At 30.6% G+C, this 19,597-nt stretch overlaps 1 protein-coding gene and 1 long non-coding RNA gene across 5 annotated transcripts in view; one reads left to right on the top strand and one right to left on the bottom strand.

Annotated features, from left to right (window-relative positions):
• Positions 1-1,494, bottom strand: part of tai (basic helix-loop-helix family member taiman) — a 123,091-nt gene extending 121,597 nt beyond the window's left edge. For all 3 annotated transcript variants that reach the window (XM_089463327.1, XM_089463328.1, XM_089463329.1), the window contains exon 1: positions 42-1,494. The gene's annotated coding sequence lies outside the window, so the exon portion shown is untranslated. The remainder of the gene's footprint in view (positions 1-41) is intronic.
• Positions 1,495-1,573: 79 nt separating this feature from the next.
• LOC149269896 (uncharacterized) lies at positions 1,574-10,154 on the top strand. 2 transcript variants are annotated; one of them, XR_016268860.1, is made up of 3 exons: positions 1,574-1,910; positions 5,277-5,513; positions 8,838-10,154. It is a non-coding gene; the product is annotated as an uncharacterized LOC149269896 (long non-coding RNA). The 2 variants fall into 2 exon arrangements; XR_016268861.1 differs by lacking the exon at positions 5,277-5,513 and having other exon boundaries at positions 1,575-1,910.
• Positions 10,155-19,597: the final 9,443 nt, after the last annotated feature.

Genomic DNA, 19,597 nt, shown 5'->3' with positions numbered 1-19,597 from the left:
TATAAGATTATTTTGAATATATATATAGATATTTTATATACCTTTTATTTTCCCAAAATTTTGCAACTCCAAGAGCTCAATTAATATTTAAATGCGTTGTAATCCAAGTTTCTTTTCTGAAGTTTGTTTAACTGCATTTTAAGGATCCCATTTATAATTCATACTCATATTATTTGTAATTATTTACATAATTATTTAATTAATTGGTTGCACATTTATTTGCACTTGATTCACGGCACTAGGCAACACTGGCCTAACAATATATATAGATGGTTGATTGTAAATTTATGTTGTTGTTGTTGTATTCAATTTGCAAAGTGAAACCGTTGCGTGTATAAATATATATATATTTATTTATGTATATTTATATGTATGTACTACTCTATGTGTTGCTATAAATTTGCTTTCTATTGATTTAATTTCAAGGCGAACTCGATATATTTTTGTTTTTATTTTGTTTTGTTTTGTTATATTTTCAACTTGTGAGAATATATAATAGAGATATATATATATAGTATTTATGGATTTCTTCTAGAAAATTATATAGTACTTGTCGTATAAGTCAGATCTATAGAGATTAAGTGTGGACAAAGACCAAAAAAAGAAACAAAAACAAAAAAAGTGAAGAGACTATTAGTAAAAGAAAAACTTTAACTTCATAATATGAAGAGTGAGAAAGGGGAACGGTGGAGCGGGGGTACGGTTGGCGTACAACAAGACGAGAGTACGAAACGCAATGGAACCGAAACAAAATATAAATAAAGATACGCGCAGGCGGCAACGACAGCGGCAGCGGCTGCGATAGCGACAGCGACGTACGAAGACGGACCACAAAACGAGTGACGGCAATTGGATTATGAAACGCGGCCGACGCGGCAAAGCGACATGAGAGAGCCGACGACAAACACACAGAGCGAGAGAGAGTGTGTTGATGAGAGAACCCGCGCGCGCTCTGAGACGAGCTGGCAATGAAACGCGACACAAAAATTCCGTAACCAAGTTGGAAAAATTGTTGTAAAAAGCAAATAGGCACACGAATTAAATACGTTTTCCAGTTAGCTTCCTAAAACGTATATATTCTAATACAATAAATATGGGTTTTATTGTGAATAATTTGCATTGCAAAGACTCCAAAACACACGCACACCAACAATCACGCAGGCACACACGCTCACAATTGAATGCACGCACTTTGCATCTTTTGCTCTTTTTGTTGGGCTGCGCCAAGTGATTTGCTTTTTGCGCACTTTTATATAGATTTTCAAAACTGTAGATCAAACAGCCCAATATATTCACAATTGTTTGGCTAGTTAGATGTGAATTAGATATTTGCAATTTAGGCTGGGGAAACACGCACGACACACGACCGAAAGACACGTCGACAGTGGGGACAGCAGAGGCTGGCACTTTTTTTTTTTTTTGTTGACTGCCTTGCGTGGGTCCAGCCAAACAACCTTACCAAACGAAATACAAACTCGAACTGAAACACGACGCAGACATACACCAGCTGTGTGTTTGCGCTGTCTTTCAGCTCGCTTCGCTTACGCTCTCAGTCGCTCGCTCTCACTCTCTCTCTCTCTTTCGCTCTCTCCCTGTGTCGCTTTGGCTCCTTGTGTCAAGTGTCGTGCGAGCGCTAAAGTTTTTATTGCCTGTTGGCAATGCTCAACAATGGCTGCGCATAGTGCGTCTCTGCTTACACCAGGGCATGACAACCGCCCAATTAAAACGAGATGCAAGAGCTGCTGCTTCTCTGTGCCGTTTTACAGCTAGTGCTGCGCTCTTCCGCTCTCTGGAGGCTACTGCCGGCATTTTCATTTTGCGTGGTGGCCCCACAATTAGCGTATCTCTCACAGATACGCGGCGCTTAACGACAGCCAACGAAAACGACGACAGCGGCTACGTCAAGAACGGTAAGCTAAGACAAAAACAACTATTGCTGTTGAGCGTTTTGTTTTTGTTGTGTTTTTGCAAAAATTTAATGGCGGCTTTTGGAAAAAAAAAAAATATATATATATATATATATATTTTCCATTGAAAAACTCTTTTAAAACAATAAAAATATACAAAATAAGCTAAATATATGACATGGTAATATTTCATAATCATAACGCACTATAAAATGCAGCATGAATTTCCAAAAAACTTTCCGTCTACAAAAATAATAAACCGTTGATCATCTCACACGTCACAACAGAAAGAGATTACAAAAAAATTTCACCAACAAAGCACACGGCAAATGCAACAAAAACAAATTTTGATGACGAAACACATGTTGTGTTTGTGATGAGTGCACAAACACAAACACAAATGCAAACACACGTCAGTATGACCGAAGAGAGAGCGCAGAGCGCTCGCTACTGCAATTGCTACCGCGCGTTCTCTCTCTTTCCCTCTCAATGATTCGGCATGTTGCGCTCATTTGCAGCTTTGTCGCGCTCCGCAACGACAAAAAAATGTAAGCACAAAAATAAACAAAATGGAAAAGCTCTCAACGCCATCGTCGTCGTCGTCGTCACTGTCGCCTTCAATTTCAATAGCACTCAGTGCTACTCGCTGTGTTCCTACACACGCACACACACATGATACGTATAGGCACATATATAAATTTGTACATATAGCTAGACATATACATATATACATAGTTTTATTGGCAGCTATTTTGCAGCTTTTTATGGCAATTTTTTAAGCAACGCACTATCAACAAATTTTTTTCATGTTTTCATCTGTATGTAAAAACACAAAACTTTAAAAATAATATTTTTGTTTGGCCTATTACTATTAACAGGTTTGCATTCCTGATAAGAAATGTCGTGCATGTTAACGCTCTTTTGAAATTATCAAATTATATTGAAGCTACTATTAAAGCTTCCTAACCCCTGAAAATCTACTTTAAAAGCTTTATAATTGCTTGAAAATTAAACAAATTTTCAATTGCAGACTTGTCAATTGATAAGAAATATAGCGAGCTCAGCATAAAAGAGTTTTTTGTTTATGGTCAGAGATATGATAAGCAATCTCTCAACTAGGTCAAATCAAGATTTAAATTTTCAATATGAATTTTTTTTTTTTTTTAAATCATTGTAAGAACATTAAATTAAATAACTCATTAAGTTAAATGCAAAGATAAGCATAACCATTTAGAAATTAAGTTCTATATTTTTGATCATCTTCAAATTATCAGCATGTAATAAATATATATATATACTAAGTCAGGTTAATACCCTATAATACACATACATATATGACAGTGAGTCAATATATGTTTATACATTAATATTCAAATAATATGACCAAGTTTTTGAAGCATATCGGAATGAGGATATTTATAGAATAAATGTTTCTTCAATGACAGCAATAATAATTTTATTTGAATATAAAGCAAATAAAAAAAAAAAAAATGTATTTTTATTATTTATTTATTTTTTTTATTTTATTAAATTAAAATATTTTATTAAATTAAATAAAATGACATCAATACTAATTACAACTGTACTACAAAATAAGAAAATTATATTTATTTATTTATTATTTGTGTAGAGGTTAGGTATATAAATACCCAAAATTACTAAAAAAGTATAAATAAAACATATATATAAATAACCAAAATATATACAAAAATTAAATTAATTAAATAAATTAAAAATGTTTTTGCAATAAGAAATGATAATTTTTCTGTATGTATTTTTCATATTATTTATAAAAGGCTTAAAGTATTTTCCTCTTCAGATGACGTCATCGCACTAGAGTTATTTGACAAGGGCCATAAAACGAATTCAGTTTTCTTACCACTCAATTTGCAGTTGGGATTTATTTTTTAATGTTTTTTTTTTTTGTTTTGTCGACACTTTAGATTTTGCTTAAGATTCTTTTTGCCAGCCTTAATTATGCATGACAAATGCAGTTAAGCTGCTGATTGTATGCACATAATTACCACAGAACAACAACAACATTAAGAGACAACTACAACAGCAACAACAACTAAAACACTTACCAAAAACTGCCAACAACAAGAAAAGCCAAATGGCAAATGTGCTACTTTAATTGCTGACAGTTTGAAAAACTTGATACTCGCCCAGCGAAATGACAAAGCGAGCATATTTGTGTGCTGCAAATTATATCTGAAGTTAGAGACTTTAAGTATGGGAAGAGGCAGCGAAGCAGTTGTATTTTATTTGTATTTTATATATATATATATATCTATTTTATATGCTATTTAAATTAACATTGATATATATATTTATAAAGAGTATATATGCTTTAAACAGCAAATTTTTAAATTATCTAGCTTTTTTGGCTATATGGGCTATCTATTTTCTCAATCGGAAAATCAGAAAAGTATTTATAGAACCATATTCATTAATCTGATAGAAATTTATAATAATTATTTCTTCTCATTTTTCCAAGTATTTCTACTAAGGAAATCATCTGAATAATCATGGTCTCTCTGCTCAACAGGTATATTTATAAATAATGCCCATTGAGGCGTAGCACCTTAAACAATGTTGATGAATTTGACTCTTTTTGGCATGTGAACAAGTATTATGCAGTCGGTTCTTTATTGATGTTTCACTTTTGTGTCATTTTCTTTTTCCTTTCGTTCTTTTATATTATATATATATACATATAAATATATATGTATACATATATTTTTTTTACTTCATTTTTTTTTTTGCTAATATTACAAACAATTAGAAGCAAAATGACGAGAGACAATGCTTGAATGAGAGAAGAAAAACGAATTTGATGAGCAGCGAGAAAAACGCAACTGTTGCCAACAGCAACACAATTTCCCAAAGTTTTCGCTGGAAAACTGTTTGTTGGCATTGAAGACTCTAGTCATTTGCTAGATGAACTAAGCAGACAGGAGTGATGCACTAGCAGATACCCTAGATTTGTTCAATACAAATGAAAACTTAGAAGCAAGCAAAATTTGTAACTAAATACACTTATATTAAAATATTTAATTATAAATATTATTTATCAAGCTAGCGAAGTTTTGAATTTAAATATTGTTTTGTATTATGTATAAAAAATTTATTAAAATTTATATAAATTGTATTTACATTTATTTATAATTTTAAATTAATAATTTGTTTGTTTCTATGAATGTAGATTTTTTTTTTATAAATCTCATAAAACATTTATAAATTTACTAAAGCTGAACTTTAAAATAGTTTTAGTCTTAAGCCTTATAACATCCCCAATACACGCTCAAAAATCCGTAATTTTAAGCTAATATTAATTTTATTATAATTCTATATTATTATTCCCCTTAGCCACACCCTCTACAGGGCATATCAGCTTGCCAAAGAAGCCCTCCAAGCCCAGTAAAAAAACAGTAGTTCCCAACGTGATGCCATAAATTTCTGTGTGTTAGTTTATGAACGCTTCTGTGGACCCCCCGCCAAAGCCCACGGCTAGACAAAAATCAAAATCAATGTCTGCTCCATACACACACAGACACACACACACACACACACACCGAAAATAGCAGAAAAAAACGTGTGCTACAGGTAAAAAATAGAAAAAGAAGAAGAAGAAACAACAAAACGAAATCAAACCGCTTCGCAAAGTTGGAGCGAAAATGAGTTTTGGCCCAAGAATTGCCTTGAGTTGTTTTTACGAAAAGAAAAAGCAGAAAAAAAAATGTGAATGAAGGTTTGAGTTTTTTTTAAGTTTGCCAAGAAAAGGGTACTGCAAAAATAAATATAGTGAATAGAGCTTCAGACAAGATGAAGAATCGTATAACAGTTTTAGTTATGCCCTGATAAAAACTAACAAAAACTCCAATTGGAATAATGTGCAATAGGAGTTCGTATTAAATCTAATTGGACTTTTATTCAAAATATATTTTGAAAGTAAAACCAAATTGATAAATATTTAAGAATATTATATGTAGCAATAGTAAATATTTGACATTATATTTATAATTTGATTTATATTTAAATTTTATAGTATTAACAACTTTTAAAAATATGTTTTTATTATTAGAATAGTAAGCATTTAAATTTGAATGTAAAGATATAAACAACCAAAAAAAATTTATTTTTTATTTGAAATCACTTATTTTTTAAATCTATAAATTAACTCAAGAGGTACTAGTATATCTTAAGACTAATTTTGAGAGTAATGATAAAATACATCCTACATAAATTAAATGAAAGAATATTATTCTGCAAAATTTAATAAAAATTTAAACTAATTTAAAAATTATTACTTGTATGTATTTATAATTATTTAAATATTTCTATTCAATTAACTTTTAAATCTAAAACCAAGTTCGAGTTTGAATTTATTAAAAGCCATTTATTATTTCTTCATTCATTATTTTGACAAATGTTAACTGTGATTTCGCATTGCCCAAAGAAAAATAAAGGCGAAACAAAACACCTGGCAAACGCTGGCACTATTAAGCCCACCGTCTAATCATTTTGTTGGCCAACTTCTGGACTTCTTTATTCATTCGACCTTACCGTATCTATGCGCCGTTTTTTTTTTTTTTTTCTACTTTTTTGAGAACTACTTGGTGACTGTACATTTTATTTTGTTCTTTTTTTTTTTGCCTTTGCTACGCTTTGTTAGCAATTTATTTATGGGATTTTTTCTTCTCTTATTTCTTTTTTGTTGTTGTTGATCACTATTATATTCAACTCTTTGGGGTTTCTTGTTGAAGACCTTAAAGACATATTGCTGTTGTTGTTGTATTTTGTATTTTTGCTTTGCGTCTTGTGTTTTGAGTTGCGGTGCAAAAATTGCTGATTAAATAATTTTTATTCGATGGCAAAGCGCATAAATCGCTAACAAAATATTAATGAAAACTATTTTTTTTTTTTTTTTAGTTTTGCTAAAGAGTGAGATATTCGTGTTCATTATAATACACCTTCTACGATACTCAGGAATATTTGTTTTTCCACATTATGTAGCATATTTACTTTCCCTTTTACCTACTTGTTTTTAGCTTTTCGATAAAAATCGATTAGAGGACATTTTTAAAGAATTTAAAATCATTTTTTTTTTTTTTTTTTTTTTTTTTTTGGCTGAGCCCAATTTTTATTTTATTTTTATTTATTTTTTTGCTAATTTTTGGTTTTAAAATCTGAAATCAATTTTTTGCATTATTTTTGTCCATTTTTAAATATAAAAAACTTTATTTTGATTACATGTTAAAAATAAAGTTTGTTTAAAAGTTTAAATAACATTTTTGTTACATGTAAATAGATCTAAAGCAATTTTAATTTTAGGCCCAATCATAAATAAGCGTGTTTCTTCATCTAGTCTAAAATATTATTAAATTAAATTTCGTTTCAAATAGAATTTTTTTTGACGATTTCTTTGCATAGATTGCCTGCGCGTGTTTTAAATATTTTAATATAACTTCGCCCCGCGTATTATCCTAAAATATTTACTTAATTTGCTATTTGCTCAAGTTGAAGCGCAGACTTGTTGCTTTTTCTCGTACGGGAATAAAAAGCATTTGTTGCTTTCAAATTCATGAATGTTTATTTAATATTGTATGCATTGCCATACATTTATTTGCAGCTTGCGCTTTGGGTTTTCTTTCACTTCTTTTTTGTTTATTTATATTTTATTATTATTATTATTTTTTTTTTTTTTTTTTTTGCGGGTTGACGAATTAAATGAGTATATTAGTTTTGTGTCATGTCGACCTGTCTGTCCGCATAAATGAAAATCATTTCGATGTTACTAAAGGCAAGATTTTTCCTTTTTGCATACGGCTGGCGTGGTAAAAAAATACAATATATGTATATACTATACTATAGAAAATAGATCTGAAGGCTTTTGGGCCATGAATGAGTATTCTGTAGTCTGTAATGCTCGACTTAAATTACCGCCTGTTCTGGCTTGCGCTTCAGCGTATTTGTTTTATTGTATTATTATTGTATCCCATTTTTTTTTTTTTTTTTCAATTTATTCTATTTTATGCTGATGCCACAATTCGACAGGTGTTGCAAGCATGGATAGGAGTAACGACGTTAAAACTTATTTCGACGCTGAAACTGAAGTTTAATTTGATATTTTGTTTTGATTGCATTTCGTTTGTTTTTGTTTAATTTTCGATCTTCTATTGCTTTTTAACTATGACCTATAAGTTGTCTAATTAACAAAATTTATTTCAATAAAGTTTCAGTAAATTAAACTTCTTTATATATTTGAGTTGGGAATGTTAAAATAAATTTTAATTTTTTATAAGTACAACTGTATGCAAATTGGATTAAAAAATAGATTGAGAATATTAAACTGAAATAAATTAACTTTTTTTTTTTTTTTTTTTTTTTTTTTTTTTTTTTTGTATACAAATATTTAATAAAAAATATGTATTTAATAAAAATATATATGTTCCACACTAAATTCTTTTCTAAAGTTTCAACTTTTTTTTTTATAACAGAAAAATAATATAATTTTAAAAGTGAATTAGGAAATATGAAAATATGAAGCAGTTTATTATTATTATTTTTTTTTTTTTTTCATTTTTTATATATTTATGAAATATTTATATGTATATATTTATATATAATAATATTAGAAAAAACCGTTTTATATTTTAGCAACATTAAGTTTGTAATTTATATTAATCTTGTAATATATTTTTGTAATTTTATTTAAATAATTTTGTTTGTTACTTTTTATTTGTTGACAATTAAAAATATTCTTTATTTACTCTTTACACTAGCATTTTATTATGTATATATGGATTTATTTATTTTACCATATTTTAAATTTTGTATATATATATAATTATATTTGTTACTATCGTTTATATATTCCCTAAATTTATAATAATTTAATACGTTTTCAATATTTTTTTTTGTTTTCAGGGTAATTCTGATTCATGCATATTAGCTGCAATTATAGTTATTAGCTCTGTATTGCCAAGTCTATTTATGGATTCCGGAAGATGTTCTCTCAGCTGTTCAAAACTATCTTCCCCTTCACTGCCCTACCCCATCCTCCATCTTTGCCAATTAGACAGCAAGTGATGGCAAATTTTGTGGTCGCCCAAATACGAAGAAGAAGAGCGAAGCCCCAAGTAGCTGGCAACAAGCAACACACGAGTAGCGACACGTGCTTACAACGAAACTGGCCAGGTGGGGCAGCCGATGCATGTGCAAGGCAATCGAGGGGCAGGTGTGACAGGTGGGGGGGCAGTCAATGTTGTAAGCCAGTGTGAAAATGGAATGTGCAAGCAAAGTGTGTTGTTGTTGTTGTTTGTTGTTGTTTGTCTGCGCTTATGGAATTTTTTATGAATGATGCAGCAGCAGCGCAGCAACAACGCCAACAACAACAACAACAATAGCCACTGCCGCTTTTTTTTGGCGTTGATGAAGTGCTGAAAAGCAACGGCAATTGTTGCTCTTGCTTAACGCAGCATTTGTTTATGAATTAATAAAATTTTAATTATGTTGCACAAATAATTGCGCACTTGTGCAGAATAACATGACAGCCAAAAGCAACAGCAACAACCAGCTAACAACAATAACTGTAAATGCTAATGGGCAACCAAAGTGCAATTTGAATAATTAACATGCACATTTTTATACATTTTAATTAAAAATTTCCTGACAGCATAAAATGCACAAATAAATAACTAGCAAAAATAATAATAATAATAAAAAACATATTTATGAACAGCTGGCGGTAGAAACATATTGCAGAAAAACATGCAATTGCCGCAAGGCTGAGCAGGCTCAACAAAAAATCTCGAATATTGCATTAATCACAAAAATGTCACAAATACGAATTCTGATTGGACTGAGTACAAATCAAATTTCAATATGAGAAATACATTCAAATTTATATCTGTATCTGTGTGGGATAAACCTATTAAATCAGTACGTTTATTGGATTTTAAAATGTGATGCAATCAGATGAGAATCGCAGAGAAAGGCGATATGTTGCGATTTAATTTTAAAGTTAGTGAGGAAGATGAAACTAGGGAAACAGAACAAAATAGAGAACAAGAAATGGGGAAAGGAATAAATAAATATAGAGAAAAAGAGATGGAGACAGAAGAAATACAGAACAAGAATGAGAGCGAGAGAGAGAGCCAGAGCAATATCGAATGAGATACAGGGATATCAAGAGAAAGAAGAGAGAGAAAATGAATAAGTGACAGAGAAATCGAAAAAGAAAGAGAAAGAGAGACACAGACAGAGTTAAATTTCATAAAAGAGAGGGAGAATCAGTGAGTGAGAGTGTGTGCGTGTATGCGAGAGAGAAACAGAGAGAGAGAGAGAACAGAGAAAGAGAGAGATAGACAGTAAATATGTGTATGTGTGAGGGAAAGAAAGAGAGAGAGAGAGAGTGAGACACAAAAGGATGTAGATTTATAAGAGGGAATTGCGGAAAGAGAGATAGACGGAAACAAGGAGATGGTCAGAAGGAAAAAATGAGATGTTGATAAGAAAGTGATCAAATTTCAGAAAAAATCAACAGCACATTTATTGAGTTAGACCAAAATAAAGAGAAAGGGGAAGTAAAAGAGGTTGAGTCCCATAAAACAGTTGCTTTTAATTTCGCAGTATAGTTTTTCCCTATCTTGACTTATTAATAATTATTCTAATACCTCTCAATCAAAAAATACACGATTAAATTATCAATTATTTATTAAATTGTAGATAAGTGAAAACGAAATTGAAATCGAATGTATATATATTTATAGATATATAATATATATAATATATATAGATCTCATTTGCAATGTTTTGCTAAGTATTATTACCAAACTCTACTGAATTCTGCATTTCATCCTCATATCTTTCATTAACTCAGCTATAACTCTTTTTTCTTTCCAACTCTCTTTCCCTTTTCAAGATCAGGCTCTATACACCTCACTTTGATTATATAGTACAGGTAACAATAAAGCAAAGATTTGCATTATTCTATTCATTTGAAATACTCAAGATCAGATCATCGGATAAACATGTGTTTAAATATTAACATGCAAGAAAACATATTTGCGTTTTCTTTTTGTTTAATTTTGTATCTGTATTGTATCGCTATTTATTTTGGACTCTTCTGCACAATTTTCGCACAAATGACCCCAGCTGAATCTGATCTACATATGAAAAAAAGAGAGAAAGAAGAAGCACCTTTGATTAGCTTAACTTTAACTTTCAGTTGAAGTTACTCAGCACAGAATTCTACGTATTGCTGGCATCAAGTGACTTTTAGCTATATGTGTGTATAAGCATATATACATACATTATTATGTATATAGACTCTTTTTTTTTTAGTCATATCTAAGCATTCACACACAAACAACAGATTATGTACAATGTGTTCAAATTACACGGCTTATCATTTAATAAAATTCAGGCGAATTCATTAAAAAAAAAAATCAAAAACCGAAAAAAACACGAATAACAAGAAGCAAAAGAAAACACGAAAAAAAAGTGAACTAAACAACATATTTAAATATATCGAATTTCCTAAAAGTAAATAAACGAAGCCAAAGCCAAAGCCAAAATTTGGAGAACTATTTTGTACCTAATGCGTAGGCTAAAGGCATGCCACAATAATAACAACAACAACAGCAGCAACAACAACAACCATAGCAACGAGAGCACAACTGAAGAGCCAAATTCCTGGTAAAGCTCAAATCCTGTTTACTTCCTTTGAGCTACCTAAGCAAGCAGAAGAAGACACAGCCACTAAATCTTCTATAGGTAGTTTTGCTGCTGCTTCTTCTTTTCAGATGCTTTTGTATCTGCAGCGTGTATGTGTGTGTGTATGTGTGAGTGTTTATGTGCTTCGGTTTTCATATATCGTCTCGCCGCTGATTTATTATTTACTTTATAAAAAATGCCTCTGCCTCAGCGTCAGCCTTAGGTTTGGCCATAGCTTTGGCGAATCTTTTTCTCATCATTTGTGTTTGTTTTTTTTTTTTTTTGTATTTCGGGCGACTTTTGCTTAATTTGTGAAGCAGCTTCTATCCATTAGAAGGAGAGAGAGAGAGAGAGAGAGAGAGAGTGAGTGAGTGAGTGAGTAAGAGCGAGAGAGTGAGCGAATTGCACATCTACCAGGCAGACGTTTCTTCACGGAAATCTTGTTAAATTTCGCTTGATTGAATTTGCCTGCATTTGGCGGTTTCTTTACTTTTTTTCTCTCTCTGATTTTTATTTGGATTTTTTCTTTCTTTATTTTGTATTTGTCAAGCGCCTCAAATTGACCACACGCACAGCATCCGAGAAGCCATAGCTGAGCGAGCTGGGTGAAATGTTTCTTATGTAACTCATAAATTGCAATACAAACACATATATCAACATTATAAAACACACACACACATACAGAGGCACATACACACACTTAGTTCTCTAACCGCACAATTTATGGCAAGGAAATGAAACATAAACAAGTTTTATTGGCATTTCTTAAGCATTAGAACGAAACTAAAATACTCTAGCTTTCGTATATATGTCTGGTAAGGGTACAGTTAGTTTTAGTCCATAGACTATGAGTATACCATATACCCTATACTAGCCTCTTACCGTAATCGTAATTTTATATAGTCGATATATTAATATTATTAAGTATATATCTTATTATTATTAAATCTTGCTAAATTAAATCTTGCTAGCCAAAATTTTTATAAAATTATCTCAAATATGACTGAGAATTTGTATTTAATAAGATTCAAAAATCTTAATTTTTACCAAACTTTCCAAAATTTACAAATTCATCTATTTACTCTATTGCCTTATATTTACACCTATAATATAACTTTAAAAACATCCTTAAAAATTCAGTAAAATTATTTTGAATATTTAATGTTATATTTCTATAATGTTAAAGAAACATAATTTTCTTTTTTTTTTTTCTTTGTGTTCTATCTTCTTTGAAATTAATCGGAAATGTGTTCAAAATATAAATTTTCCGTTATCTTTAAGATGACAAATTTTTTCAAGCTGCCCTCATGCAAGTTTAAATATTTATTTATATTTAACTAAAAAAAAAAAAAAATATATATATATATATATATATATATATATATATATATAGTATAATATGTATATATAGAATAATACTTTTAAAACCTCTACTTTTATTATCAATTTACAATCACTCTACACTTTACTACTCCTGCATTTATATATTCTTATATATTCATATATATTCATTTAATATAAATGCCTAACTAACTCTCAAAATATAAATTGAAACATTCAAATCTACCCTAGGCAATCTTCGATCTCATATATGTATAATATTATATTATATTCTAATAATATAATAAAATTTTTGAAATAGAATTGTTGTAATACATAAGCCAATCATCAGTTTTAAAGCTAACAGTAGAGAAACTACTGTCGTATAACTAAAAATATTTAATAAAGACTAATCAAAACATTTATATTATTATTTCTTTTTTTTTGGTTGAAATACTTATAAAAACAAATGTTAAAATTTATCTAATAATATGAGTATTTATAAAAATATTTGAGAATTCATTTATTTAAATAATAATGTTTAAAAATATAACTTAATAAATGCAATTAGATATTTCATAAAGCCACTGATGAACCTTTTACTTTTGTTTTCAAATCAAAGTTTCAAATTAACTTTAAATAAAAGGAAATAAATATTATATTATAGATAGTATATTATAACTTTACAATGAACATAAAAACGAATTAGAATACAAACTACTTAATAAATTTCAAGCTAAGATCAATTTAAAAAATACAAATTTTTAATACAAAATAATTTTTTTCGAATATTTATATTTTTAAATTATGATTAGATAAGTTCCTGTTCCCACATATTTGCGAATGTTAGCAAAGATCTTATCGATAGCTAGAGACTGTATGGTTAGGGCAACTGAGACAATCAGCTGGCTAGAAGCAAAAGCGTGTTAGCAGCACAGAGGAAGCTGGAAGCTGGAAGATTGCAATAAAGTCACAGCATGGCATCTAGCTAAGGTGGGGACCGTAGATGCCCCCGTATACAGCATGGTTAATAAACCAAAGCCACGGAAAAACCGCAAGAAAATGCTATACAGTTGAAGAAAAACATAGAGAGAGAGAGAGAGAGGGAGGAGGGATAAAGCGTGTGTAAGCTGGCAAAAGATGAAGTTCGCTGCACAATGAGATTTATTTATCGTGATTGTGCGCTTAATTGAAAATTGTTTGAAAGGCCGCACATGACGCGGCTACTTGAGAGCGCAACAGGAATCGCTAGACTTGAAGCTAGTAGCTCCATGAGTTGACTCTCATATATCAATGTGACCCATCTGAGTGCGCTATGGCTCTTTGGCTGTCATGCTTAACGGTATTTTTACCACACACACATACATACTGACACAGATTTTGTTTTCCTCGCTTGTTATTTTCAGTTTTCTTATTTTTCTTCTTTTTTTGCTCCTGCGAGCGACTTTTACGAACAATTTGTCAACGACATGGACAATGATAGCTGCAGAAACTGTTGCCAGTTGTAAAATTAAAATGTCAAAGCCGGCAACAACCACTGGGCTAACGCGCAGGATATATCCCCACATACGAGCACAAGACACAAGCCATGGCAAGCCAAGCCGCGCACCAAGTGCGGGGCCACCATGAATGGAATCCATCAACCACCCATGGAGCCAAAGGCCTCCAGCTGGCAGTTGTCAAGCAACGCAGCGAACGTTCGCTCGCATTCAATCAGTTCTCAAATGCGTTGAGAGTAACGCACATATTCTTTTCTAAATGCTAAATGGGCGGGGCAGCCGTCCACTTAGCCTCGAGGGAGGTTCCGCATGGCTGGCATATGCCATGGATATGATCATATCTTAAAATAAGCTCCTCCAAAATCCTAACCATATCTGATGTAGTTTTTGACAAGGAAATTATATACAAGGTATTAATAGTTCAGCATTTTTTTTTTCATAAATATAATTAAATATTCTATTATTTTTAGTGGAGAAACATTAAAATTAAATATGCGAAATATTTCTGGGAGCTTACTAAAAATAATTACAGAATTTACAGTATAGGAAATTAAAATAAATATTCCATTCATCTAAGTTCAATTCTAGTAATATAAAAAATACATAAACCGAATTAAAATATTTCTATAACTTACAAAATTTTATTTTAAATACAAATTTAAATGAATTATATGAGCTCAAATTGAGTTATTCAAAAGAATTCAAAATATTATTTTAAGTTATTTATTTGGGGTTAATTAAAAGTTTTTCTCCAAATTTTCTACTGAACAAAAATTCTAATATGTAATATATTTTAGTATTTAATTGAAGAAACATTAAAATACATGTTGCAATTATTTATATATATTTTGTTTATTCTTCTCACATTGAATTCAATTATTGAAACAATATAATTTAAGCTTTACAGTCGTTAGATGTTTAAATTGAACTAAAACAAAATATTTATTATTTTAAGAAAAACCAAAAAAATTTTTTTAAATAAAAAAAAAATTATTAATAAAAGAAAGATTTTATATTTTTCATATTCATATATAAACAAGTAAGAAGGCTCCAGTCGAGACTGCTCGACTAGGAGATACCCTGAACCCTCCAAACTGATATTCTAATCATTCTGGACTTCTTTTATGCACACATACATACACATGCACGTATAAGCACGCGCTTTGCAAACTGCGCAGCTAGCAGCGGCTGCGCTTGGGCTGCACTGCAGTGTGGGCAATATAACGAGAATTTATTTGTTGAATAATTTCTTTTGTAGACATACGATCTTAATGAAACTTTTAGAGCGTAATCATATGGCTTAAATGTGTGTACATTTCAAAGCACAAGTCTCTAGTACTTGAAATGCGTTTTTTACAAATTGGGGGCGAAGGGGGCGTGGTATCCAAAATCTGTAAATTACAAAATCTTTGTATCCATTAACTTTATATACAACGCAAATTTGAAGTCTCCAGGTCTAAAAGTGTTCAAAATAAGCTGAAAAAACATTGTCGATTTTTCGATTATTCTCGATAAAAAAGTTATCGGATGAGTTATCGAAAAAATAAAGCAAACTTGTACTGCCTATGGTATACACGAGTATGCTTGCCAAATTTCAGCTCTCTAGCTCTTATATCTTCTGAGATCCTTTTGCTCATACGGACGGACGGACGGACGGACAGACGGACAGGGCTATATCGACTCAGCTCGTCGTCCTGATCAAGAATATATATACTTTATGGGGTCTGCGATGATTCCTTCTGCCTGTTACATACTTTTCACAAAACCATTATACCCTGATTTCCCATTTTCAATGGGTTCAGGGTATAAAAAAATCTTAATCTTTGTAAGAAATTGTTCAGCAATTAAAATCATAAAAGAGTTTTTATAATTTTACGATGCTCTCACTTTACTCTTTCAAAGCTTTTCAACACTGTTTCAAGGACACTTAATACAATTTCCTATTGCAAACATGCCCTTCCCTAATTATCTCTCACTTCTTGTTTGGTTGCCTTGCGACAAAGCTCTTAACTAGCCAACCTGCTGCCTTAACAAGTAGCATATGCTTATAGCTATCCGAGTGTGCGTGTGAGAGAGGGAGGAAGGGTAGGGGAGGGTGCCCTAATGGCATGGAAGCACCCCCCTCACACACGCACAGCTCGACGGGCGGTCTCTCCGCCGTACAATTCCATCAGTTGGAATAACATAAAATACTTTACAGAAAATGCGCTCAATGGCATCCTTGACAAGTCGCCTCTACCGCCCGTTGGCTTCCGTTGGATTCGATGTAATGTAATGTGTTATACCTTCGACCTTCAGTGCCACACACCCCCCACACATCCCATCCAGATAGCCCGGAATTTTTACTTTGATGTGTGCGTGTTTTGTCTTCTGGATTTGACTTGTTGCTAATTTCAAGTTGATTTCCGAAATTTGATAAACTGAATCGAAGTCCAAATGGAAATTGAAACTGTTCAGCCTATTCAATATAAAAATCTGAATTATGGAGTTGTGTCAATCAATGAGTCCCTATAATCGCTGCTACTATAATTAAGTAATAATCAAATACTAATATAAAAAATATTAAAATACCAAATATATAAAAATACTAAAATTCAATAACTAAAATACTACACGTATAGAAATTGAAATATTAAAAATGTAAAAAAATTATACAAAAATAATGGAAAATAAAAATATTGAAATAGATATATAGAATAAAATACCAAAATATAAAAATACTGAAATATAAATACATATACTCTAATTGATTCCTATATTTAATTTGTTTATAATATAAAATTTGATGCGAAATAATTTAGAATATATATATCAACTTCAACCTAAGGCATACAGAGGCTGTTTCAAGCTCTACTCTTAAAAAATTGAAAATTATGTTTTAGTATTTTAAATTACCTTTTCAAGTATATTAAATAAATTTATATTGCTAATTTTATATAACAAATCCTAGAAACTAAGTACAATTTTAGAAAAAAAATTAAAATATCTGCAAAAGTAAAATCGTCACCCTAAAAATGAGCCTATAGCTCCATAACACCTCCAATTGGACTTCCGCTACATTTAAAGTCAAGTAAAATCAGGTTAATATCTCGTCAGGCAATTGAAAATCCCGCAGAGCGACTAAACGTGTGAGTTTTATGAGCTGGCTGAAATTTTAAGAGGCTTTCAATTTAATGGGCCAATGCGATGTGTTAAGAACAACCAACAACCAGACCAGGTGAAATAAATTGCAAAATATCCGAAATGCATGCAAAAGGCAGCGAGAGATTTCTGCAATGCATTACATATACAATGATGAATGTATCTAAATATGTATGTATGCTTGTGTGTGTGTAATCAGACAGGGAAGAGTCAAGTTTATTTATTGGTCGATGCCTTATGACAATATCCCTTGTGCGTTTCTGGTTTTTTTTTCTCCTGTTTTCCACCAGGTGCCGACGACTGCATGCGTCAATTACTTAATTTTAATGGCTTTTATTATGCACTCTCACACACATGCACACACACACATACGCACAATCAACTGCGTCTATAAACAGTGCCCACTTTGTGGGCTATTAAACAATAAATAAAAGCCCATGAAGTCAAGTTGGGAAAAGACTCTGGGCATGACAATATGATTTCAAATGAACTTAATTAGGACATAAATATGCCTAAGAGACTAACTTCTTCGCATCTTGGCGAAGCTAATAGAAAATATCAATAAGTGATGTGATGAGTTTTCATATTTCTGAAATGTTTAATTAGCATTTTAAAATATTTATCTATTCATTTTTGAAATTGTCGTTTTGATTGACGGGAAATTTTCAAATAAATATTATAAATGCTTATGTATTTATTTTTAAGGAAATGTATTTTATTTACATTAATATTAAGCAATCCATTTTTCTTTTATCATTTTTTAATGTAGCATTTTATATAAAAAAAAAAGGAAAATAAAAAGATAATCAAATTTGTTTGTCACTTTTTTTTTTTTTTTAATTATAAATCAATTTTGTTTTTATCATTTTATTTTTATGTAGCATTAAAAAAAAGTGATATTAAACAAGTAATAAAACTTATTTATATTTTTATTTTTTATATATATATTTTTAAATAAGCTTAAATATTATAAAATAATATATACAATTCTTTTTATTTGTTTTATTTTTTTTATTAATTCAATCAATTTTCATATTTGTAAAATATGATATGATATAATATGAAAATATTAAAAAATATGATATCATTTAGTTTTAATTTAGGTGGTATATTAATTAATCTTTATAATGAACTAGGTTCATTTTTTAATTTTTTAATTTTTTTATTTATAAGTTGAATATAATATTTTAAAATGTTTAATAATAACTCATCATTTAAAAATATTTTTAGCTTTCATGATTTGTAAGAAATTTAAAATATGTAAAAACAATCCAGCATTTTTAAATATTTTTCTTTAATCATTTTAGAAATGTTTGTATTTATAATTGAATTCGTTAGTTATATTAAGCATTTTCTAATCATTAGAAAAACTCTGTTTTCATTTAACTTTCAGCTAATAAGTATTATTTAATTGCTTAAAAACTGTGCAACAGGCTGCATTGGACGCTGTCTTATGAGAATCCAATCAGATAAGCATTTTCAGCCAATTGGAATATATAAATAAAATTCCTATACACACTCTATTTTTATTTAAATACGATATAAATATATTTTACTAAATAGCTCACCTGGTAAACATAAACTCAACGAGGCGGCGCTGGAGATTCTGGCGATTTGATTACTTGGATGCAAATCCGAGTTTGAATTGAAGTTTGCTTTATCTACATCAACAGGAACAACAACAACATTAACTGTCCACTTGTTGCTAACTGTTGAGTGAGCAATTGCGCGTGTGTTGGATTCGCATAGAGTTTGTTTATGACGCCTGCTCACACATCCAACAACAAACAAACAAAACGCAGGTGTCGACTTCTTCTTGTTGTTATTTTTGTTGTCGTAGTTAAATTATGACAGAGCGACGGAGACGCAGAATACGAATAAAACAAACACGCACACGCACATATACATACCTACACATACACAAGACACTTTCAATTACGCACTAAACGTAACAATTGTATAAACGCAATGTAAAATGTCTTCAGCTTCTTGGCATTGCACCTGGAATTT

This window comes from Drosophila arizonae, chromosome 3 (assembly GCF_054131065.1).
Source record: "Drosophila arizonae isolate 15081-1271.41 chromosome 3, UAZ_ARI_1.0, whole genome shotgun sequence".
In the NCBI taxonomy this organism is placed as follows: Eukaryota; Metazoa; Arthropoda; class Insecta; order Diptera; family Drosophilidae; genus Drosophila; species Drosophila arizonae.
Note: the sequence above shows the minus strand (reverse complement) of the source record. Positions and strands in the feature narration are given on the sequence as shown.